Source organism: Pygoscelis adeliae, unplaced genomic scaffold, assembly GCF_000699105.1.
Source record: "Pygoscelis adeliae isolate BGI_AS28 unplaced genomic scaffold, ASM69910v1 Scaffold119, whole genome shotgun sequence".
Classification (NCBI taxonomy): domain Eukaryota; kingdom Metazoa; phylum Chordata; class Aves; order Sphenisciformes; family Spheniscidae; genus Pygoscelis; species Pygoscelis adeliae.
The window spans coordinates 456,918-481,936 of NW_008825560.1; the positions used below are offsets into that span (position 1 = coordinate 456,918).

General features: G+C 39.2%; 1 protein-coding gene across 1 annotated transcript in view; it reads left to right on the top strand.

Moving 5' to 3' along the window:
* TNS3 (tensin 3) overlaps nucleotides 1-25,019 on the top strand; it is a 191,723-nt gene that overhangs the window by 14,142 nt on the left and 152,562 nt on the right. The window contains exon 3 of the mRNA XM_009332357.1: nucleotides 15,844-15,882. The gene's annotated coding sequence lies outside the window, so the exon portion shown is untranslated. The remainder of the gene's footprint in view (nucleotides 1-15,843; nucleotides 15,883-25,019) is intronic.

Sequence of the window (25,019 nt, forward strand, 5' to 3'; positions counted from 1 at the left end):
TTTTTCATGAAACAAGATGATAAAGTACACGCAGTGGTAATTAAGTTTGCAAGTAATGTGTTACCTTTTGAAGGTTTTAATCAACTATATACATTTAATAATGATTAGTAATAATACTGTAGTAATGGTGGTCTAGAAGTAGAAGGGAAACAGTTTAGTAGAAATAATTACTTTTTATTGGACCAGATGATGTAATTGATCCCTCTTTGCACAGCAGCTTTGGTTCTCCAGATAGCACTTTCAGTATGGAATTCTACCAGCTTCCATGGGGAAGAACCTGGTTTGTTGATAACATTGGTAGCTTGCAGATTTGCTTGGGTAGGTACTACATAGATTTAGAGTTTCCAGAAGTGATGGTATGTAAATGATGCTGGAGACTGTGGTAACAAATTCTTTAAACTTATTTTGGAGACAGATAATTTCATATGTGTGCCATATGTTAAAAACGGGAAACTATATTTCAACTAGTATTTATGTTCTTAGGCATTTGGGTGTTGAGTGTTGAAAAGACTACTGTATGGAGTGCCAAAAGTATATAGTAGTGTAACTATCATCGAGATACTGGTATATTTTATGGTTTTTAAATAATTGAAAAGAAATGACTAGTGTCTATTACAGAAGATAGAAAAATAAGGTATGGGAACAAAACTAAATTGAAAAATAAATTATTTCTTACAAGAGGCTTTTTTCCTGATTTTCAGAGAAGTAGTAAGCCAACAAGTAGCTTAAATTCAGAATGTTTCTATGAGTCTTGTCTTTTCTGACTACTTATATATAACATTGCTGTGAACCTCATATAATCTTGTTACATCGTTCATCCTGATTCAGATCTGAATTTTGCCTTTATTGCCTAAAATGGCATCTGTATTTTCATTTGGTTAACAGTTTAAGGCAGGAATGATTCTGGTGGTTTTTAAGCTGGACTGAGAATATAGTAAGACCATCTAAGGATGTTGCAGGCAACCTTGAGGATACCTGTAGCCATAATCATATGCACTGATTCAGATCCATGTGTCTGGAAAGAGTTTCATGGACTCCAGCTGATCTGCAAGTATCTTTTCTCCCTAGAATACATTTTACCTCCAAGACAAGTATTACTCCCTGCATTTTCTATAAAACTACCCTGTCCACAGCTTATGGGGAGTAACTATTTTTTGCATTAGTTAAACATCCCCCAAGACAAAATGTGTAAGAAGTCAGTCAGCCGACAGTCACGTGGAAAGGGAGTGAATGGGAACAAAGAACGTTGCACTTAAGAGATCCTGTAGTCATTTTGGAAAAGAATAATGCATCAGCACGGTAAAGCATTACTGGAAAGACTACTGGGGTCATGAGTGTTCATAAAAGCATTATTATGTATAAGTCTAGCCATAAAGCCCCATAACAAAACAGATAATGTCATAAATGTGTTCAGGTAAAAACAGCAGCTCAGGCCTTATGCTGGCAACACTACAATGCAGGTTTTCAAGAGTTTGTCAAGACAATACCAGTATTATGCTTGTAAATGAAAAACAAAAATTTCTTGTTATATAAATCATCCATGAAAATAAAGTTTATGCAGACCTGAAAATAAAATGGACTCTGAATTTGATCAGAAGGTACAAATGGAGGAAGAATCACATTTTGGAACTGTTCAGGATGTCAGCTGCTGCTTTGTAGTATGAACCCTGAATTGATTCTGTGAGGGTTTTCCAATTGCCCCCAACATAACAGTGAGTACCAAATAACAAATGCAGGCAAGCATTGTAGTAATATTTCAAAACCTAGGGCACAACTGGAAGAAAATCTGAAGTTACAAAAAGAAAAGAAGCAGAGATGAGCTTGCACCAATTTAGGCTGTTGCATTCGGTGCCATTGTATCAGTTGCAGAAAGATCATAACATTTGAAATTATGTAGTATAAATCCACTAGTGGATGGATACCAGCATGAAAACTGGATGAGCTGTAAAAGAAAGTTACCCAAAAACCCAACAAAAAAAGCACCAAAAGCCCAAACTCCACTGTCTTGGAATTGTCTGTGGAAAGAAAAACAAACAAAAAAGTGAACATAGTAGATGTCTGGATACAAAACCTTAAGAGATATATCCATCTGTCAGGTTACTGTTTGCAATTTAACCCTGAAGGGGAGGGTGTGGCTACAGGGATGAATTGATGGAAATTAAGGATCTACAAATTCAGAACAGATGTCAGGAAGCAGTATTTCACACAGAGAGCAACAAATATGCGAACAAGTCTCCCAGGCAAATTTGTTCAGGTGAAAAGCAGTGAGGTTACTCAGGACTGAAGCGATCTCATTGTGTCCTGGGAGATAGAGCCCAAGTGGGCTGTGCTGTAAACGGGCTGGTTGATCGGTCTGCTCTGAAGACATCCCTCAGCTCTTGTAGACTGTGTGAACTCTCATAACCTATTTGTGAAACTGTCTGCTGCATCCCTGCCAGGGCACCGTCAGAGATCATGGTGTGCACCAGGATCTGTAGAAGCATTTGATTTCAGTACAGTCTCTCAGGACTGCTGTTTTGCCTGCGTACTGCTTGATGGGCCTCTTCTGCACCCATCAGCGTGGTGTGCATTGGCAGTGCTGAGCTAGGACAGCCCTGTTACTCTGAGCCTCAGAAACTTGGTACAAGTTAATAGAAAGACACACGGTTGTATCTCTAATGTCACTTTTCTAGTATTCTGGCTGTACACACTCGTAGTGAGGTGTTGTCCTGCTGACATATATGTGTGCTCATCAAGGAGGCCTGATGAACCATACTTCTCTGCGTGTTGATAGAAAAGAGAGTCTAAAAATGCTGCCCTGCTTCAGCGGTACCGGGGTGGTGTTAACTTGCTGGACCATAGTGATGCCTCTTCTGATAGTGGCAAGCCCTCATAAACTTGTCATTGACCTTGCATAGATTAAGCTATTGTAATATATTTGGTTTTGCAGCAGGCTTATTTAGAACTAAAGCCAGTCTTTTAAATTGTTATGTTATACCAGCATGTAATACTATCTCAATTTACTATAAAAGTTTTTGGGGTTTTTTTGTGCTTTAGTCATCTGTGCTTTTATTCTTTAAAGTGATGAGGGCAGAAAACCACTCTAGAGGAAAGTGTTTGCTATTCCTGTATGTACTGTATTTTAAAACTCTCTTTAAAAGGCAGCGTTTTTGTTTCCACTCAGAAAAACATCGTAAGAATGAATTCTTCAAACAATTTTGTTTTGCTCTACAAATCCCAATTCATTTAGGTAATTACTATCTTGTATGGCCTCAGTCTGTGCATGTGTAACTTGGAAATGTTTCTGTATGGCTATTTGTTCAGATATACATATCTAGTTAGTGTTCCCTGAGGTTTCTGAAGCTACAGCATGTCTCATGCCCCAGGGCTTTGCTCTGGATTTTGTTCTGGGAGCTTGAGTCTCCTTTGTTTTGTAGCTTTGTCTCAGGGCATGTCTCTCTGTGTATGATGTAGGAATACTTGTTTGTCCCACTACAAGGCTTTCACTTAGCTCTTTGTCCTGGGATACCATTTTTGCCATCTTTTACTCTGTCAGTTACGTATGTGGTATAGAGCTGGGGCATTGAAAGGCATCATCATCTCATGATTCTAGCCAAACTTTGTTCTTGAAGTCTGGGAATTTGAAAACCAGTTTCTATCTCCTGTCCTGTGGGACTGAAAGCAGAAGGGGGAAGCTCTTGACCATATTTTCTTGACCTGTTTCATGTATGCTAATTCTCTCTCTTGAGAACTGACTGATTTTATTAAGTTTGTAAGCAAATGCTTAAATTCTCTTACAATCAGTAAGCTTAAGTATTTGCTGAAGTCTTTTGCTGAATCGGGTGTGATCCAGCTTTATGCCTTTGCCTAGCGAACATTGCATGCATCCTTAATTCAACCTGGAAGATATTTTTGCTATGCTTAAGCCAAAAAGACATTTTCTTTACATAATACAGTTTGATTCTTTGCTAGTCTGAAATGATGTTTCAAGGAAACCAATATTGTAGGCAGATGGCTCTATGCCTTTTTCCAGTTCCAGTAAAATTTATTTATATATGGATTTGATTCAGCGCACTTTTTCCTTCACCTTTCAAGAAGCTGTCTTAGACATGTCAGTGGAGTGCAGATTTAATCAAAGCTTCAGAATTTTGTATTAATGGTCTAAAATCCTTGTTTAGACTAGTTTCCTGTGCTGTGGTGTGCCACTTGAATGCTGGTAAAGCTAGACCAAACAATTTATTACTTTCAAATTCTGTAGTTTATTTTTTGTAGAGAAATAACTGATTTATAATATGTTTTTAGCATTTTATCATTTATAAAGCCAACAAAATTGTTTTAATCATGAAAGTTATGAACTCTAACGTGACAATTTTTCCTGCTACTTTTCTCAAAGGCCATGTTTTTTCTAATTTGTTTTTTCTAGGCATTTGTATCTGAGAAAATGTAATTCCTCCCTTGATCCTGCTCTTCCTTTTTCTTTAAACTGTTTAAGCTGTTGCTGATCGAAGAGGATTGAAAGAAGGCTCCCCACTGCCCCCAAATCCATAGTCCCTTGTGATACCCTGATCTTTTTCTTACTTATTTCCTAGACTGTTAAAGAGACTATGAACATGATTACAGAAAAATGCATAGAAAAAAACCCAAAAATTTAACTTGAATTACTGTAAAAAACACGACTAGCAGCACTATAGAAGGGAGGGTGACAGTAATCACAGCAATAAAAATTAGCAAGGAGTGATAGGTGGTTTTGGTCCTGGTTTGCATGTTCATAGAAACATAGAATAGTTTGGGTTGGAAGGGACCTTTAAAGGTCATCTAGTCCAACACCCCTGCCGTGGGCAGGGACATCTTCAACTAGATCAGGTTGCTCAGAGCCCCGGCCAACCTGACCTTGAATGTTTCCAGGGATGGGACATCCACCACCTCTCTGGGCAACGTGTGCCAGTCTTTCACCACCCTCAGCGTAAAAAATTTCTTCCTTATATCTAGTCTATATCTACCCCCCCCTTTAGTTTAAAGCCATTCCCCCTTGTCCTGTCGCAACAGGCCCTGCTCAAAAGTTTGCCACCATCTTTTTTATAAGCCCCCTTGAAGTACTGATAGGCTGCCATAAGGTCTCCCTAGAGCCTTCTCTTCTCTAGGCTGAACAAGCCCAACTCTCTCAGCCTTTCTTCATAGGAGAGGTGTTCCATCCCACTGATCATTTTCATGGCCCTCCTCTGGACCCGCTCCAACAGGTCCGTGTCTTTCTTATGCTGAGGGCTCCAGAGCTGGATGCAGTACTCCAGGTGGGGTCTCACCAGAGCAGAGCAGAGGGGCAGAATCACCTCCCTCGACCTGCTGGCCACGCTTCTTTTGATGCAGCCCAGGATACAATTGGCCTTCTGGGCTGCGAGCGCACATTGCTGGCTCATGTCCAGCTTTTCATCCACCAGTACCCCCAAGTCCTTCTCGTCAGGGCTGCTCTCAATCCCTTCATCCCCCCAGCCTGTATTGATACCGGGGGTTGCCCCGACCCAGGTGCAGGACCTTGCACTTGTCAATCATTACACTGTTATTTTTAAGTGAGTTTGAAGTAAAGCTCTTTTAAAAATAATTGAGCAACCTGGAAAAGATTTGCTTTGCTGAGATCAGCAAAATACTGTCAACTTTTACACCTTAGTTAATATGGCACTGTTGAAAGTGTAGGTTAAAACTATCATGACCAGCAGTGGACCAAGTAGTGGCAACTTTGCTTCTCGATTGGGTTCATGTGAGGTTTTTGGTTTGGTTTTTTTTTTAATATTTATTTCAGTATGGGTTCTCCTTAACCCTCTCAGATTTTGGGCAGAGGGAATCAATGGCTTAAATGAAAACTTGTCATATTTTTTCCAGGAGACAACTGTGTGAACGAAATTCTGTGGTTGACACATTTTTGTGGGAATCCATAAATCCAAACACATTCAATAAGGCTGAAGACCTGAAGGATTTTTTTTTCTTCATATGCAGTGTTTAGCGTGTTATATTACCATGCATGCAACCCTTTTAGTGCTGCCTGGCATTGGGCTAGAATAAAAAAGTTTGCAGTTGAAGTCCAAGGAATTACTGTATGAGTTTTGTAACTGACATTTGCAGCTCAAAGGGGTCTTCAGATTTTTCCTGATTGTACCCAGAAGCAGTATTTTCAGATTCTCTTGTCTGCAAAATATTTTGCCCTCTGTTAGATATAATATCACTATAATGAACAGTGTAATGAATAAACCTTCAGATTCAACCAGAACTGTAAGCTATTGAGGGACATTAGGACTTGAAATTGCTTTTTATGGGCATAAACCTTGCGTTGTCTAAGTAGCAGAAGTGCTGTGTTGGAGCATTGTGTATTTGGCAGTTAATTTGCTGTGGTTTTCCAAAAATGAAAAAGTATTTTAAAGTATGCTAGTGTTTTTAGATAAGAACTCTCATTTAGACTTACTGTTTCAGATAGCTGACTATGTTGTGCAAGACCCAGCTGGTACATGTACAACTTCAAGGTTTGTTTCCTTGCTGATTTTCTTTTAAAAAAAGCTGTTAGCAAGGGGAAAAGAGGATAAGATGATGTTAGTGAGGGAAAGAAACGAAACAATTTCTGCTTTTCTTTGTTTACCACCAAAATATGGATAGGTTATGTTTTCATGACAGATGTGAACTTTCCACTGGAAAATCTTAGGATGTTTTAGGAGAGTTGGGTTTTTGTTTTGTTTTGTTTTTTCCTTCTATGCCCTGTCCTGTTTTGGCTGATTTTGGGAAGGACCTCTTTACTGGTACAGTTATTTTCTGGCTAGCTCTGATCCTTTTTGTATAGATACAGGAGACCTCTCACAGACTTGCTGTGTAACTTTTTTTTTTTTTTTAAGAGAGGTAGAAAGGCATTTGTCAACCTTTTAAAGTGGGAGCAAAGAACCCGGAAATGATGCATTTTACATTGCTGCTCCTTGGAATGCTTCCTTAGGTCACATTATATAGCTCATGCCACATTCATCTCTGGGAAATGGGAATGAAGTAGCTTACCAAGAATATACCACTCCTTTCTTTGTGAGTTACTGTTATAAAAAGTTGTTTACCCTTACTGTACATGATGCTCTTAGCTTTTACGCAAGAGGCATTGCTTTTGCGTCCACTGTTACAGCTAAAGGCAATAGCAACATCTTGAAGGGTACTCTGAACATCAACAGTGGCTGTAATTGGGTAGCCGGCAAAATGTCCCAACGATGTATAGCATTTTGCACCATTGCTGTGCCGTACTGTTGCTTTTGCCGGGGGTTTTGATGAAGAATGCATGCTCCTAGGATCTGGCTGAATTCCTCTTGCAATATTGCATCTCAAAAAGTTGGAGCCACCCCAGCATTAGATTGCAAGGAGTTGCCTTACTGACTTGATGGAAGAATGGAAACTGAGTTATAGACATCATCATGAATAACCACAATTTTGTGGAAATATAGAATGAAGGGAAGTGAGTACTATGTGTTTTGAAGGTTATGAGCTCCATCCCAGAAGAAGTCCTGACTGTTTTGTATCAGCGAGCTGAAATGTCTAAGCTTCGTTAGAAATTGCTTTTACTACTTCTGTGTGATAACACAGCACTTCATACTATTTTACTAGTAATTATTTCTAAAAGGCTGTTTCCTTTGTCTTGTTCTGTCTTGCTGAAGAAAACATTTAAAATACCTCCCACAGTTAAAGCATAATAAATCAAATTCAGTCTTAGTGAAAAACGTCCATCTGGGAGAGTTAGTTTTGATGATAAAAAAATATGTATTTAGTTCTGTCATAGGGAGAGCATTCTGTACCCTTTTGTTGTGTTACCTCTTTTCTGAATAGCCGGGAAATTGAAGATACATTTGGAATGTACATGTTTAAGACTTTGTTTTAACAAATTTCCCTCCTCTCAAAATATATTAAAATGACTAGAGGGCTATGAAACTCAGGATTGTGATATAAGAAAGTCAGAAATACTGTAATAAAATTCAGGCGCTCCAGTGCTTTCATATCGGCCTCCAGCAAAGTGCTTTCAATCTCAAAAATGGGTGAACTGTGGCCTTGTAGAGAGACCCCTTCTTTACAACACGAGAATACATTTTAGTGGGAAAGTGGAAGGTTCCTCCTTGGTTTTCAACCCTTTGGGCTACTTTGGCCTCTTTTGGCTTGCTGAGCAGTGTACTTCAACAGTTTTTCCAAAGGATTTCTGTAAACTTCCTGCTGGAGAGGTCGCTCTGCCTCTTTGACATGACTCTTGCAGACCTTCCATCAGCAGCTGAAACCAGGCCTGTGCTAAATTGCTGTATGCATCTTTGGATTGCCTGATTCAAAGAGCTATCTTTCCTTCTTGTGATTTAATGCATTTATGCATTAAACTGGCCTTAGTGAGGTGCAGAGAGTCATCCTGCAGCTGGATGGAAGCAGACTGAAACCCTGAGAAATAACACCAATGTGTATGTTAAAGGTCCAAAATTCTGTAGTACAATAGGTCTGGTGCACAGCTTGTTTCCACTCAAGAAAACCCACTCCATGCTGGTAGTTCGTTCCTTTGGGAGAGGAAAATGTCTGTGGAACTGTATCTCCGTTGCTTGTTAGGGCCCTCCCTGTCTGGTAATGTTGCAAGATTTGTTTGACTTTGCAAATGAAGCATGTTTTCTCATGGGGATTATACCAAAATAAATAGGCCTGGAATCTTGAAAGGATAACATAGTTCCCTGAGGAATGTGTACCTAATTAAGCTTGGAGAGGTCAGATCTGATACAAAGCAAGCAGAAGTCAAGTCTCTCAAAAGATGTATGCAATTGCCAAAATTAGGATTTTTTTTTTTTAACTGTTCTTTAAAGAAGCTGCAAAATGAGACATTTTGAGCAAAGATACTATGTTTTTGCACTCATCTAGCATCAAATCATTTCAACCTACTTTATAAACCTGTGGTTAAACAGATTAACTTAGGAGGGACAGTAGCTAGCACTCCATTTACAGTCAGATTGACAAACTAAACCACAGTGAAGAGGGCTAATGCAAAGTCCAGTAAAAATCTAGTTTTAGGATCTTGGCTTCTGCTGGCTGGTTTAACCCCTGTTAGCTAGACCCAAGTTCTGACTGAGTTTCTTGTCCTTTGCTTCTGAACTCTTTTGGAGCAAATCCAGTGATGTGATAAAGGAAAGGACTTCATCTCTGGTTACTGGTTTACAGTTATGTCGTGGTTTAACCTCAGTCAGCAATTGAGCACCACACAGCCGCTCGCTCACTCCCCCCCTTCCCGGTGGGATGGGGGAGAGAATTGGAAGAGCACAAGTGAGAAAACTTGTGGGTTGAGATAAAAACAGTTTAATAATTGAAATAAAATAAAATAATCATAATAATAATGATAATATACAAAGCAAGTGATGCACAATGCAATTGCTCACTGCCCGCTGACCGATGCCCAGCCAGTCCCTGAGCAGCGGCCCCCCCCCCCCCCCACCTTTCCCCAGTTTATGTACTGAGCATGATGTCACATGGTATGGAATGTCCCTTTGGCCAGTTTGGGTCAGCTGTCCTGGCTGTGCCCCCTCCCAGCTTCTTGAGCACCTCCAGCCTTCTCAGTCGGTAGAGTATGGGAAGCTGAGAAGCCCTTGATTAGTGTAAGCACTACTTAACACACTGATGTTTTAGTTGTTGCTATCAACATTATTCTCACCCTAAATCCAAAACACAGCACTGTACCAGCTACTGGGAAGGAAATTAACTCTATCCCTGCCAAAACCAGGACAAGTTACCAGGAGAAACTCATCCATTTTTGATTCTAGGAATCTTCTGTTTCATTGGAGTTTTGAAGAGGTTCTTCTATTTTATCCTTTTTCCAAATAACCTATGTACCAAATGTTTTGCCCTGTATGTGTTCTTCAGAGAGTTGGAGAACAACTTTCACGACGTAGCTCAGGACTGTGACTTTGCAAGATCAAATATCACAGCATGGAAGAAAGCCAGACTTTGAGGTGGCAAAGATATGTGAACAATACATTTCTGTATCTTGGGATAACTGCATTCCTAGTTACTTGTGAAAGGTTTCTTTTCCTTCAGCAACTTTGTTTGAAACAGCTTTGTTGCTTTGTCTTGGGAAACGGGGATTTGTATATATATAAATACGCTAAATTTTGAGATCACTCCTGAAGGTATGTAACTTTCCATTTCAGGTGCTAATTTCATACTTTGTTTCATAAGGCATAATCCCAAGTAGACAGAAAGGAGTTTGTGCATGGGTCAGGACTGTAGGAACATGGCTTAGATGTTGCAGTACTCAGTTACTCATATGTTTTTTCCAAGAAACTCATTCAGAGTTTCTCAAGTTTCAGCTGGTCCTCTTTACACCTTGATGAGGTGGGTACATGTAGTGTTAGTGTTATTTCAGCACATAAAAAATACTGAAGCTGAGAAATTAATAAAGCAGTGCTAAAATATCACTCTTGGAATTTGGTTTTGAATTCAGAGAGCTCCTGACTCTGTTTGTTCTGTCTTTCCCTGCAGCAACTCTATCACAGAACTAGGGGAGAGAAAAAATGTGTTAGGAATCTTTTCTGATGTTACTTGGCTTCTGCTTGCTGTATGATAGCATTACATATGAAAAAATCTTTTCATTTTATTGATAATCTTGAACCAAGCCCATTAACAGTTTCTTAACTGTAGTTGTCTTTGCAGTTTACAATGCAGGTTTTTTTGTTTGTTTCTTCAAAACTTAACTTCAAAACTGCCTTATGCAAATCAAGTAGGAGGGTTGTTTCCATAGGGCAAAAGAATTTGTTGTTCTGAAGTGATGATTTTGTTCTGACTTTACTGTATCTATTAATTTTTTTCTTTTTGGTAACACAACTATATCTTGTTTATTAAAAGATTGTAGCGACTGCAAAGTGCTTGTTTAGTTTCTGCTGTGTTTGATAAGTCTTCTTTAAGGTTGCTGTTTTCAGTGTGTCCAAAAATGAGGATACTTGGTATCTCCAGAACAAAAGTCTGAGTTAGATACTAATATCACACAACTGGAGATGTTCTTTCTTAAAAAAAAAAAAGTGATGTATAACTATTGTAGCTTTTTAATCCCAGGTTAATATCCCAATAATGTCCCTTTTATTCTAGAATTTGGGTTTACATTTTTAATTTTGTCATGTTACAAGTTGTATCTTTGAGAGCACAGAGTTATTTGAAGATATACTGCCCTCAATGTCCTTTAGTTTGTTTCCTTAGTGAGTAAGGGGATTTATGATTTGAATGTTTTGGGGGGTGGGTTGGAGAAGGCGGACAATAACTGACAGGCATGTCAAAAGAAGAAAACTAAGCAGAGAAATTTGTTATGTTTTCAAGACTTAACTCCAAAGCTGTAGATTTAAATAAATAGGTAAGTGTGTGTTTTAAAAAAAAAAAAAAGTAAAAAAAAAAGTGTGTGCGTATATGTGTATACATATATATAAATTAAAGATGCATATTAAATATTGCCATGAGCTTACCATTTGGACTCTTGACAGTCATTTATGCAACAGTCGCAAGGTCTCCTAACATCACTGTAACTTTACATTATTTGGAAGATGTCAGTGGCTTCATTTTGCTGCTCTTTCCACCCTTTCTCATCAATTTTGTAACATGATTAGTAGTGAACTAGAATGAACAGATTTTTTTAGCAGGTCACGTATATATTTGGTGAAGATTCCTTCCCTGGCACATCCTTCGTGTTACACATAACCTGTGGCAGGCATGCCAGCATTTCTTACTTGATAAAACTGTAGCTTGGAAGAAAGTGATTCAGTATAGCCAAATGGTTAAGTTGCTTTTGCAAAAGCGATATAATAGTGTTTGAGATTTGGACTTTGAAATGCACCTTTGGTAATAACTGGCTCATTCTTTGAAGATGGTTCTTCCTCTGAAAGATCACCTGCTTCTTGTAAAAAGAAAATAAAAAGTAAGGAAGATAAAAATGAAAGATGTATCTGGGACTGAAAAAAAGCATTGAAATGTAAATTCCAGATATCCCAGCAAATGACCTGTTGTGCAACAGTGGGGGGCACTGTTGTGTGTCTGTTACAGCAAGTGGGGACAGATTTTATTTCCTTAGTGCCAGATATCCTGCTATTTGTTGACATTTTTTCTTGCTTGAGTTAACATTTATCTCATGTTGGTCGGTTACTCATTAACTGATGTGACTGGTGTTACAGTCGTATGAAGGAAAATTACCCGCAGATTCACTGGAGTTGGAATCCTTCATCAAAGTAATTATTTTAAATCTTTTTCTGTCAATGCGGGACTTTTTCATAAGGCTTGATTCAGGAAGTACCACACCAGGAAAATGTTTCCATATTAACTGTGTATGCAAGAACAGGTAGTTTGTCTTTCAAATATTTGCTTGGTTATTTGTGGGTAGACTAATGTGTCTATATGCATATGTGTGTATGTGCCGGGCACTGAAGAGGTAACTATTTTTGAAAATTAGGCAAGGCATTCCCATATTCTGGTATTGCTTGTTAATACATGAATGTGCAGAAGCTAAATGCACCTTGGTTGTGTGGAACTATGAGATATTACACTAATGCATATCCAGTATATTTCTTACAAGAATAAAGATACTGTTGAAAGCTGACAAACCAGGTGATTACAGATGTCTTTTTTTTAAGATTAGCTGTAGCTTCAGTTGGGGGATCAGAAAAGTCTTCCTGAAGTTTATTGTTTTGCACAGTTGGTACACAGTGTGTGTAACTTTTTTAACCCATGAATGAGACATTTATACTCCATTTTCTGTCTCTGCATTGATACCGGATTGAAGTCCTGCAATCTTGCTTTTCAGCTCTATACTTTTTCTCTAAATGCTGATTTTTTTTAGCACGTCTCAGACCTTTGCAAACCAGGAAAAAGAGTTGGAGCCAGTCACATATCCTCAACTTAAGTTGTCTAGACCTCGTGATACTCTGTTATCTGTGAACACGTCAGCTCTTTTGCTTTTAACCTGTGTCTGTATTAACAGTGGAAGAATTTGCTGCAACTGCTCATGAGAACTGAAATTGGGATACATAGAGATCTTGACTATTTTACTTCATCTGGGAAGAAATACGCTATTTCTGTATATGGAGTCAGAGGAAAAAAAAGTCAGTGCACCTTGGGTGATTCAGTGTGTCTTGCACTGAGTTTTGTAGCTTGAAAACACTAGCAGTGCATCCAAGTCTTTGGCTGCATGATGCATTTTGAGTGCTCTGTAGTTTAGTGACAGTTCAACATAGTGATAAGAGGCAATGCGCAAGGACGAAGGGATTGCTGTATACACCAGAAAGTGTATTATGTGACTCTTTGGTAGTCCTAGAATAGTACCATCTAACATGGGTGTTGATCTTTGTAAAAAGAAAGCACGAAAGACACACAACCAGGAGAAGATGGAGTCTATCTGTAAAGTCACGTTGCTATATATAGCCATTGTAGGCATAGTGAAGCTCAGAGGAGAAAAAATCAAGCAAGTGTTACCCGTAACATTAGCTCTCATTTTCTTATAGCCCTGGGTCTGTGTGGGTTGCCTGAATAAGATGCCACAGATCTGCCAAAAAAGATCCATAATTCTCTGCCTGAAGTTCTTTTCCAGTGGATGTCCCCAGTGCTCTTGTGTCAGAATAAAGGGGATTTTTCTTTTTCTTAGGCAGTGAGTCAGCTGTAATTATCGAGGAGGTTACAGCAGAGTTGTGCTTTGGTTAGCCAAGGAGAAAGGAGATGCTTGATTCCTCGAGGGTTTTAACAGCGGAGGGAAGGGAGAGAACAGAGATGATATTTATGTGCTCCAGTGATGACAATTTTATTCTGCAGTGGTTCCAATTATTAATTATGTGAGCATGTAATATTAGTTCATCTCTGCTTTTCCACTACGCTACCCAGCCAGCCTGCAAACTCCTTTGGGGTTTCCATTAATTCTCTCTTTTCTTCCTAGAATAGGCAGTGAGAGAAAAGTAATTGCTGAAATTTCAGGTTTTTATGTATTTTAACCTTAGGTGTTGCTAATGAGAACACTGGCAAAAACTGATTTTTAGTGCTTATAATAAGTACTAGATAATCACATGGTCAGGACAACTGGGGATAGTCTTTCCTCCATAGATGCAGTGTTTGCTGCTCATGGTGGTGGTGCAGGGTGCACATCGCTTCGGTTCTTCCTGCTACGGACTGCTCTGCCTGGTGGTTTGCCACTTTGGCTTGAAAGGAGAATTGGTGGTTGTAATTGAAGGTGGTGTATGAAGTTTTACATGCTGTGTCAGGCAAGAGGTCACAGAGGCAGATGTTGTCTTTGCTTTCAGCAATGGGAATGCTATCATGACAGACTAGTTGACATCTTCCATGTGTTTAGTATGGGTGTTGGGTTGGATAGACTAGTGAGTCATGAGTGGCAGTCATGAAATGAGCTGCAGAAATGCAGCTTATTAAGACCTCGGTCTTGCAAGCCCACTGATGAGTCAGAGGGTGCAGCAGACAAACCTCAAGGGTTCATATTTGTCCTGTTTTCTTTAGGGATAGTGTGGAGATCATGAGGAGGCTGGGAGTTGAAAATCAATGTGCTACTTTTTTTTTTCTTTTTATAAGTACTTTGTGATTTAAGAAGCATTGAAAATCAGAGATATATCTTTTTCACAAGCAGTTATGGGGGCAAATGCTATCCTTTCCATGCTAGTGGTTAAAACCTGTTCCTGAGAGCTAAGACAGGAGTGGGTTGTCCTGGTGTAGTCAGGTCTGTCTCTTTTTGTCTGTGCTGCCTACAGGACTGATGTTTCTTTTTGTTCTTGTAGCTTGCTCTCTTGCATGGACTGCATCTTCTTTTTATTATTTTAAGGATTATAAATGACACATCAGGTCCCTTCTGCTCAGTAACCCACTCTGTATACTATGACTTGACAGCTGGTAGGACAGCTCACCATCAGTTCCTGAGAGAAAACTCCACCTTTGTAGTCCAGGTGTTGCCACAGAGTTTCTGTCTCCGCTCTGCTGGCTGAGGGGCAAGTCTGTCCTGGAGAGCCGTCGTTGTGAAGGTGAACTTGCTAAATGAAACAGTTTTCACTGGGGTTAACCTCAAGGTGCTTGTTAAAGTGAGCATGCATGATGACTATTGCTGAAGCTCAGCTGAGTGGCGTAAATTGATGAATCACAGTCTTGCGACTGTGTGTGTGAGGTCAGAGGGTGCCTGCTGTATGGGACTGTAGAAAGAAGCTAACACTTGCTTTTCCCTAGATCATCACGTAATTGGAGTTAGTCATGCTTTTCCTGGCTTTCTTTGTGTTTTGGTTTTTGAATATTCAAACAAGGTTGTTTGGGGTTTTTTTGGTGTGATGTATACAGAACAGGTTCTCCATAGGAAGTGTTTTAACTTGGAGCCAAGCCTCTGAAATATGTGAGTCCACAGAATATGTGTTCTGCTTGCTCTGCTCAGCCCACACCCCATAAAAAAAGATCCAGAACAAGAATAAGGTATTGGGAACTGCTGAAGTTCTAGATTACTTGAAAAGCAGAATACTTATTTATTAACTAAAACTGAGATGATATTAGAAGAACACTGCAAAGGATGGAGGGGGGGAGAAAGCCGTCTATGTTTCCCTGCATATGTGACCTGAGGGAAGGCATTACTCTTCAACCTGTTTCACTGATTACAGCATGTGAGCAGGGCACTGGGTTAGCATTGAGCTAATGCTAACTCTTCAGGAAGCTGAGAGAAAGTAATGCAGCAGAGAGCAGCTGTGGACACTCAGATTCTGCACCTGATCTGGTTGGTGCTGCTTTGACTCCACCTGGATTTCACAGTATTTGAGGGAACTCAATCAATGGGATTGGGTCCTCTCCAAAGGAATTATCTTTTTTTCCTTATTTTATTAATATTTTTTATTCCAGGTGGTGACACCCTGCTTTTTTCCAAGTAACTACGAACTGGTAAGTATTTTTGGCACTACTGATATCCATCAGGTTTTATTATGTTATAGGTTAGGTTATTGCTGTAGCCTTCTGTAATCTCTTGTTATTTCAGTACTGTGCCGTCCCCTTTCCCATGTGAGGGCTTGGCAAATCAAGGGTCTACTCCTGAAGCTTGTTACTGTGTCCTGTCCCATGCAGGAATTTGGTTGTGTTATTGAGAATTTTGCAAGGCTAAGGATTAACCGCATGAAATGTTTTCTGCTGTTTAGGATTCTTCTTAAACTGGACTGGACGACCTGCCTGTGATGCAGCAACCATGTGCAGTTGTCGATACTACATCATCTGCTTTTGTTTGTGTGTTTTAAATACAAAAAGAAAGACATTCATTGTTTCAGCATACCGATGTCTCATGTCTGTTTGAAAGTACAAATAGCGGATGATTTGGTTGGGGCCTGTTATTTTTTTGTTGATGGTGGAAGAGAGGAAGTTAACCCACGCTTGCTCAAGATAGGAAAATGATAAGCCTTTTCTGGCTTGCATGACTGAACTTGGTTATTTTAGCTCCAAGGGCGACGTGAATGATGCCTGGAGGATGGGGTGTAACAGTTATTTATTGAACTAGCACTGCCACCTGCTAGTGTCATTACTAGGACTAATCAGCCAACAGCTGATGCCAAGTGTCAGCCAAGAACTCTGTGTATTGTAGGTATGTGATGCAGCCACTGGCAATTAGGAATCCTACATCTCGCTTCTGCCTTGCTATATGAATTGACCAAACCACTTTTGCATATTTTTGTGTCTTGATTTCCCTGCTGGAAAAATACAGGTAATGAAGCTTACCTAATATGAACCTCAGAAGTAAAAAGGTGCTATAGAAGTGTTGGTTCATGCTTTTCTTAATTATTATCCTTTAAAAGAAAGGCTGGAAACCTAAATCATGAGGAATGTGAATATCAACTCATGGGAGGTCTCTCCTAATTTTGACCCAGTAATTTTATGAATTAAACGATGTCAGAGTCTGAGGATCCTGTGTGACATTACTGCTAAAATTATAAATAGAAAAGAAACCCTTTCTTACATCTGCAGCTCACAGTGTTAGATGTATACTGACAACCGTGGTTGCTATTTCTTTTGTGCTGTGCACACAACCTGAATATTGATTCTGACATGGAAAGTTGTGATTCAGCAACAATTTTAAACAAACAGCAACCTGTGGGATATGTTACCAGTCATTACCATTAATAGTTCTGGTTGAACTTGGTTTATGTGAACTGTGAACATGGGGCGCAGTGCTGGTGATCTGGGCTCAAGTGACTCTGTGACCTGCTGACAATTGAACAGTATGGATGGCAAAAGTGGCCTAACCTGTTTTAGTTTACTAGCAGGGATGTAGCCAGAGGTATATTCAGTCCCTAAATAAAATATTTACTAGTTTTAGGCAGAAGAAAGGGTGGAATTCTATTTAAATTTCTTGCAGGGAAAGCTGTAGGAGAAATATTTTCACTACATAGTGTGCAATACGTTCTCATGACTGAGAGTGAGATTGAGCAATATATTTTGCTTTTCATGTAAAATGTGGTGACGTTTTTATATTAGGAGTCTGCCTTGTGCACAAATAAATTTTATTTGTTTAGTGAAGAGCTCTGTTGTTCTGAAGGAGGATAATCTGTGGCCATATGAGCTGTAAGCAATTTCTTTTACAACTATTTTGAGTGTAAAATATTGACAAGATCAATAGCTGAGATCTTTAGGTAATAGGGAGGGCAGTACTCTATTGAAATTAACCAAAACTTTGTTGCATCGTAGTTTTCTGAAAAAAATGCTGAACCATGGATTTACCCCATTCATTCCAGCCAAGGAATTCCAATCTTTTAGTTCTCACATAAATAAACAATGCATATGCCTGCTCTAAATTAGTGCTACATATATTTAGCCAAGGTAAGGGTTTCCTGTATTGCTCTCCTTAATGTGGCTTGTAGCAAGAACTGTAGTTAAACTCTCAGTGGCATGTTTGTTGGAAGACTGTTGAAGCCTGATGAAACTCACAGATGCTCTTTTTCTTCAGAATGTGGGTTTTATTGATTATTTTCAGCTTGGATGTCTGTTTCCAAAGAGGCCCTTTCTTCCCATTTCTCATGAGCCATGTATCTTGAAGCTTTGTAATGACATCAGGACCCTCATATATCAACCCAATGCAGCTGTTAGGAGTTTCAGGTGCTAAAATATAAACCAGCTGCTGTTAAGTGTTCTGATACTACTTACTTCATGTTGTCATGCACATTCCTCTGACCGGAGAAAGGGGGATGATATTAGTCCAGCTCTGCTAATTCAAGTCAAATGTTTAGCAAAGATGACCTATTCTGGTGCACTTAATTTTATTTCATGAAGAGGCAATGGGTTATTTGTGGCAATGGACTTTCATTGCAGAGATGTATAGCATGACCCAAAGATTTTAAAAAAGAAAAAAAAAAAAGGGAAAAAACGTGCCATGGTCACTGTTTTTTTTTTATCTAAGAGTTGACTTAGCCTATGTAACAGTTCTCCTAAAATTTGATAAAAATCAAAGATGGCAAGTCTGTTTAAACAGCATTTTCTGGAATTGTTGGATCTTATTTTGAAAGATTGACAATTACTCAGTTGATCTTATTTTTTTAAATCAACACTTTTAATTAAAAAAAAATTTGCTAACAAGTACACACATTTTTCTTAAAGAAGTCTTTTTCTCTAGTGCTGCAAAAAGATGATGTTTAGGCCCTAACCTTAAAGCTCCAAATACTTTTCACTTTATCTATTTCTTTAAAAAGATAAAAATAAAACGAAAGCCAATGGAAGGATATTATTTTTGAGGTAATTTTTAGATTCTAGGAAGTATTCTAGGACAGTTTAAGATGCTTCAAGAGGGCAGTAAGTTTGTCTCCTTCACTGAATTTTTTTTTTTTCCATCCTTCATGATAGCGTATCTTTGAAAAGAATAAAGGAAATGAAACCTTAATTCCTCAGAGGCCCCTCACATATCCCGCCAAAAGTCTTGCAGTAATGAAATGTGGCATGAAGGCCCGAACCTCTTAGCATACATGGATTCTTATCTTAAAATTACTCCATTGGTTGAATAGTCCTTATCACTGCATGATTTGTCAGTTTTAAGGCATGGTTAAGTAGTGATCTCTACCAGAGAAATTTCTGATTTAAGCTTTATAACCTTTCTTCTTTTTCCCCCTCTACTTTTTCCCCCCTCTACTTTTTTCCCCTCTACCAAAGAATTCTGCTTACCATAGTGCTACCATTTAAACATCACATTTCATAACCAGCTGTTATAATGCGGAAAGATTAAGTGGACTCTTACCCAGCTACTTATGTTTTATTGTAACATCACTTCAAACTGAAGTTTGTTTAGCTATTTTGCTAAGTCTCGGGTGGAAGTTTAATAATTTTGATAGAAATTGGGGGGGTGGGGGTGGCAGTGGTTCTGCTTTTTTTTTTTTTTTTGCTTAACTGTTTTCCTTAAGTATGCAAGCCTCTTTTCTGCTTGTGAAGAGAAAAATCAAAGAGACTCACATTCAGGCCCCTCCTAACAAACCAAAAACCTGATTTTGAATGGTGAGTCAGACTGTGCTCTGACCTGTCTCAAAAGAGGAGGGAAACAGAATAAAACTAATTGTTGGAGAAAAGTTTTTTTTTTTGCGAAGGTGGGTTTTTGTGGTTTTTTTTTTTTTGGGTTGGGGGGGTCATTTGTTTTTTCAAAGGAGTGGGAGAATACCTTGAAAAAATTGATGAAGAAACAAGTGGTGGAGTCACAAAGGCCTTATCCTAATTGCATATCTCATTTTAACTTGAAATCTATGGTAGTTAACACATACCTTCGTGTATCCAACCTAGTGCCAGCATTTTCTCAAAAGAAACTAAATTAATTTTTGCGAAAATGTATTATGATACAAAGAAAAACAAAAACTCAGTATATATGGGGAGAGGAAGAGAGCAGAAAACCTTAGGAAAACTCAGTACTCTAACAGTGTTTGAAAGAAAATTAGTCCTTTTTAGCAAAAAACCCTCCTGTTGCTTTTTTCCATGGTGCCTGGTGAATTCAATCCTCCCCAGATGCTTTGGCCGAGAAAGGTCAGTAGATAACGACAACATATATTTTTATCCTTACTGCCTTCATTTACTTTTTAAACACATCTTCCCAGAAAAAAATGTGAGGCGGTCTGTTGTTCCCATGGAGCACAGTCCATCTGTTTTTAATGTAAGCCTGCAAGAGATTTTTTGAGAAATCTGAGACTGAATTACTGCTTGTGCTGTTGGGAAGGACTGAGCATGTAGATGAAGGATTGCATTCTCCAATTTCATTTTAAGTGGGGCCTCAGTACTAGAAGATGTAAGATTGTTAACTTGGGTTAATCAGGTATGACCTCTGAATGCCCTGGAGTATGGTGACAGTGACTAAACTGAATTAGGAACTGACATATGCAACGATTTCGCTCTGCCAGCTACGATTTTGGTTTCCGACTTAAATCAGTAAAAGCTTTGCTGGAAAATTGCATCAAGTGGGTTTGATTTGTAATAAATTTATGTGACTTATGGCTAATTCGTTTCTGGGTTTTCCTTTTTTCTTTTGTCTGTCAAGCAGTAGCATGGAAATCTTATGGAAAACTAGGAAAATACCCAACTGTTATTTACAGGGACTTACTTTTTTCCCTGTTTGCCACATCCAAACTTTAGCTCACAGGACCTGTAAGATGCATACAAAGCAAGCATTACATGCACATAGCAAGCATGTGGAGGTAAAGGGCACACAAAAGCCTACCAGATGTCCCCATTGCTACGATCTTTCCTGCCTTCTTTCCTCAGTCTCAACAGAGCAGTTGTGCCAGGGAGTGCTGCAGGCTGTAGCTGCCTGTCTCGTGAATGTGAATGCACATCATGGGAAGGGAAATGCAACAGGGCTTTGGTGTTCTCTAGTTTGCAAATGGTGGGGTTATCCAGTGGAGGTTTATATTTGCCTTTTCGGTTCCTGCTTTGTCACCGTCCAGAACCATAGTGCCCATGTCTCCATGTGAAGAAGTCTGTGGGCTTTGGAGAAACCTTTATGGAGATGATGTTTCTCCACTTCTGGTTCATAGAACTTTCCTGAACTGATGAGGAAGCAAAAGTGCCTTGAAACTTTTTTTTTAAAGCTAGCTCTTTCTTGCTATTCAGTTTTGCTTTATTAAATTTTGAGCTGTGCTTTTTCCTTCCTTTCATTTTTTCCAGATTCATCAACCAATAATATTTCTACTTTTCTTCATTTCTTGGTTTGTTTGTGCCACATTCTCCCAGTGCTGTAGATAGCAGAAGCACAGGCTGATGAGACACCTTCTTGACAAAACCTGTGAGCTGCTACCTGAATAGAAACACTTGACACAATTAGTTTTCAAACTTTTTTTGGATTTGCGGATCCCCAGAAGGGGGTTGATATGGGCCTCTATATAATGCATTTCTATGGGGTTTGTTTTTTGGTTTTGGGTTTTGTTTGTATGTTCCAGGTGCTTACCAGAGTAAGGCCATGGACCCCACAGGTCTGCAGAGTAGAGGTTCAAAAATGCTATTTTAAAGTGCAGTCAGTGCCTTGTTCATAAATGTCTCTGACTTAGCCATAAAGGGAACAGAGAATCAAACTGCGTGAATATGGACTCCCCCAAATTAATGAAATGTAGTGATCCTGAATTGAGCTGTGCATTGTATACTAAATTCAAAAGCCAGTCATTGTATTTACCAGGAGGGAGGGCTCATGTTGTTTCTAGGAATATTAGAGAATTACAAGATTTAATAGAAGTTTAAATATGAAGATTTGCTACAATGCACTGTGTTCAGTCCCTGGTGTTCATCCAAAATGAAATGAAAATCAGGCTTTCTTTGAACAAAAACAATCTGCAGGAATAGGGGATCAACGAGAGGGAAAGGTTTGGTGGTTTCTAGAGCCAGGTTTGCCTGCTTATTTGTTTATTTTCTCCAAGTTGACTCCTAACCTTTCCACTGAGTATGGTACTGTTATGGGGCAGAGGCATCTGCTTTTCAGAAATGTGACACTATTTGCTATAGCAGATAAATCCAGCAGCGTGATGTTCTTGCAAGGTATAGTGTGCTTCTTTCTGCCTTCCCAGCTTCCTTTTAGCTAAAGGGAAATTATCCATGTTTCAGACTCCTCAATATCATTAGTTTTCAGTTGGCATAGAAACTTTTCACATATGTTTGACTTTACTGTTCAGTAAAGCAAACGGACTTGCATAGATTTTGCTTGACAGCTCACACTGGAAAAGGGAAATACTCCAGGGTAGGTTTTTTCCGCTTTTCTGAATAATTTTCTATTCTTTCGTAGCTTATCCCAAGAGTGACAGATTTTATGTCCCTTGCGAACATGCTTTTAGTTAGTCGTTGAAAATGCTTTCTTGACAATGGAATGTGTAAAAGGAAAGAATAGTACCAGTCCCATCTCTATAAAGTGTCTGCCAGCCAAACATTTAAAAAAAAAAAAAAAAAAAAATTACTGTAGCACTAAGTATTAGTGTCATGGAGGACTGCCACCTGTCTTTCAAAAGGAAAAGACAAATCCTTTAAAGTTAATTTAAAAATCAACTTTTCTTACAGTCAGTATTCATTGTAATAAGCACAGGTATCCATGTGGAGCCCTCTCTTCAGACAGAACTGTGAAGCAAATGTGATTCCTTAGGTTAAATTCTGATGTTTCGTCTGACTATTGTATAATGGTGGATCATGTTTGCTCATTGCTTAACTAATCTTCAGTCCCTAGCATCCCATTCAATTTTAGTTCACTGTCATGTCAGAAATCATACTAGTTTAATTTGCTTTAGGTTAATGTTTTCCACACTGGCTCAAAAATGTAGTACTTGCATATAAGTAACAAAGTGTGTGTGGCAGAAGTGTTATGTACGAACTTGCTTTTGATTCTTCTTACTTAATGTCATTAAATGCTGGAGTGAGAGAGGTTGAAGCTCGAGTCTGTTTCTTGGAGAAATGTCATGGCACTACCTGGTAGATTTGGGGAAGGGAGGGAAGCTGAAGTTCATTGTTTTTTGGGTGTCTTTAGAGTGGAGTCCAGATAAGAAGCTTTCAGGGCAAGATAGCTCTACTGATCAGCGAAACATTAACAAAGGTGAAGAAACTGTGTATCTTGAATGAACAAAGCGGGTAGAGCATCTCCTGTGGCATACATTTAAGGGCTGATGTGTGTTCCTTGTTTGTAATTACTAAAAGGAATATAACTTTATTTTTTTAAGTAGCAGTGTCATTTTATCTTTTGCTTTAATGGTTTTATTTTTCCTTCAGAGAGGCTTTTTTAGGGAGCTATTGGCAGGAATCTGTGATGGTTTTCTTCTGTGATGGTGGGGGGGGAGGTGGGACAATTTTTTTTGAACGATTTTTCCGTGTTCCACAGCAAAGTGGGCTTTATTTCTAACCATGTGACTCTAATTTAATTTGAACTGGCTTTATGGGAGGGTGCGGACAAGAATGTTTTGCTGTGTTTGATATTCTTGAAATGCGATGATTGGTGAGGTGCACAAGTAATACACATTAGCTATAATATACTCTCATCACAGTGTTCAGTACGTTACATTGGGTCAAACTATAACCCCTGCTGCACATGAGGCTGATGAGATATAAGAGGCATCTGATCTCCTATTGTCTCTGGTTTCTACTTTTACACTGGGAAAGTCATTCTCTTAATATAGGTCACAGTTTCTCCGTGGAGAATAGTACCATTTCTGTTCCTTTTACAGGTAGCATTAGGAAAAAACACCCCAAAAATGAGATGTTATGAGATATTGTAACATGTAGTGGTGATTTCCATGTGAGGTAACAGGTCTCTTGCCTACGGCAGTGTGTCTTCCAACTGGGAGAGAGGAGTAGGAGAGAATTCTGGGAACAGCAGGCATAAAGCAAATAGGATTGATGTCCCTGAAGAAGTAGGGAAGGAGGGAGGGGAGGACTTTAACAGTTTTGTTACGGAGTTTGTAAGATCAGTAATTTTGGCTGTTCCAGTTAGAATTTTTTTCTTTCGCTTTACTTTTTTCACCTGGGTGTCCCATAGACTTATGTCAGCCTGGCTTCTTTGCCATCTCTTTTCCTTTTTCTCTTTTAGGACTTTTAAAGAAAGGAAGATTGATAATTGGCACAGCTATGTTTCAGAGTGGTCACCCCATGCCAATGTAGAAAGTAATGATGAAGTTTCAAGAAGAAACATCAAGCTTTCAATAAAACCTTTAGAAATTTGAGATGTAGCTCTTCCATCTTAATGTGGCTTATAGTCTTGATTAAGATCTTTAGCTTGGATATTAGAATATACTTTCAAAGCCCCCCTTCATTTGTGTCCAGTCAGAGACTTGAAGCTGGACCTTCCACATCTCAAATGAGTGTACCACAGTAGTTAGCCACTTGTCATGGTTTAACCTCAGTCGGCAACTGAGCACCACACAGCCGCTCGCTCACTCCCCCCGCCCCCGGTGGGATGGGGGAGAGAATCAGAAGAGTAAAAGTGAGGAAACTTGTGGGTTGAGATAAAAACAGTTTAATAATTGAAATAAAATGATGATAATAATAATAGTAATAAAAAGAAGAAGAATATACAAAGCAAGTGATGCATAGTGCAATTGCTCACCACCCACCAACTGATGCCCAGCCAGTTCCTGAGCAGCGGCCCCCCCCGGCCAGCTTCCCCCAGTTTATGTACTGAGCATGATGTCACATGGTATGGAATATCCCTTTGGCCAGTTTGGGTCAGCTGTCCTGGCTGTGCCCCCTCCCAGCTTCTTGAGCACCTCCAGCCTTCTCAGTCGGTAGAGCATGGGAAGCTGAAAAGTCCTTGACTAGTGTAAGCACTATTTAGCAACAACTAAAACATCGGTGTGTTATCAACATTGTTCTCACCCTAAATCCAAAACACAGCACTGTACCAGCTACTAGGAAGGAAATTAACTCTATCCCTGCCAAAACCAGGACAGTATCCACCCCTTATGCTATACCATCTATGTCATGCCCAGGTCCCCCACTTCCCAATACATTTCCATTAATCACCACTCCTTTTCCTGTTTTTATATATATATGGTGTGTATGTGTATATACATACACACAGATATCATTCCCTTAGTCTATGGGCCATCCCT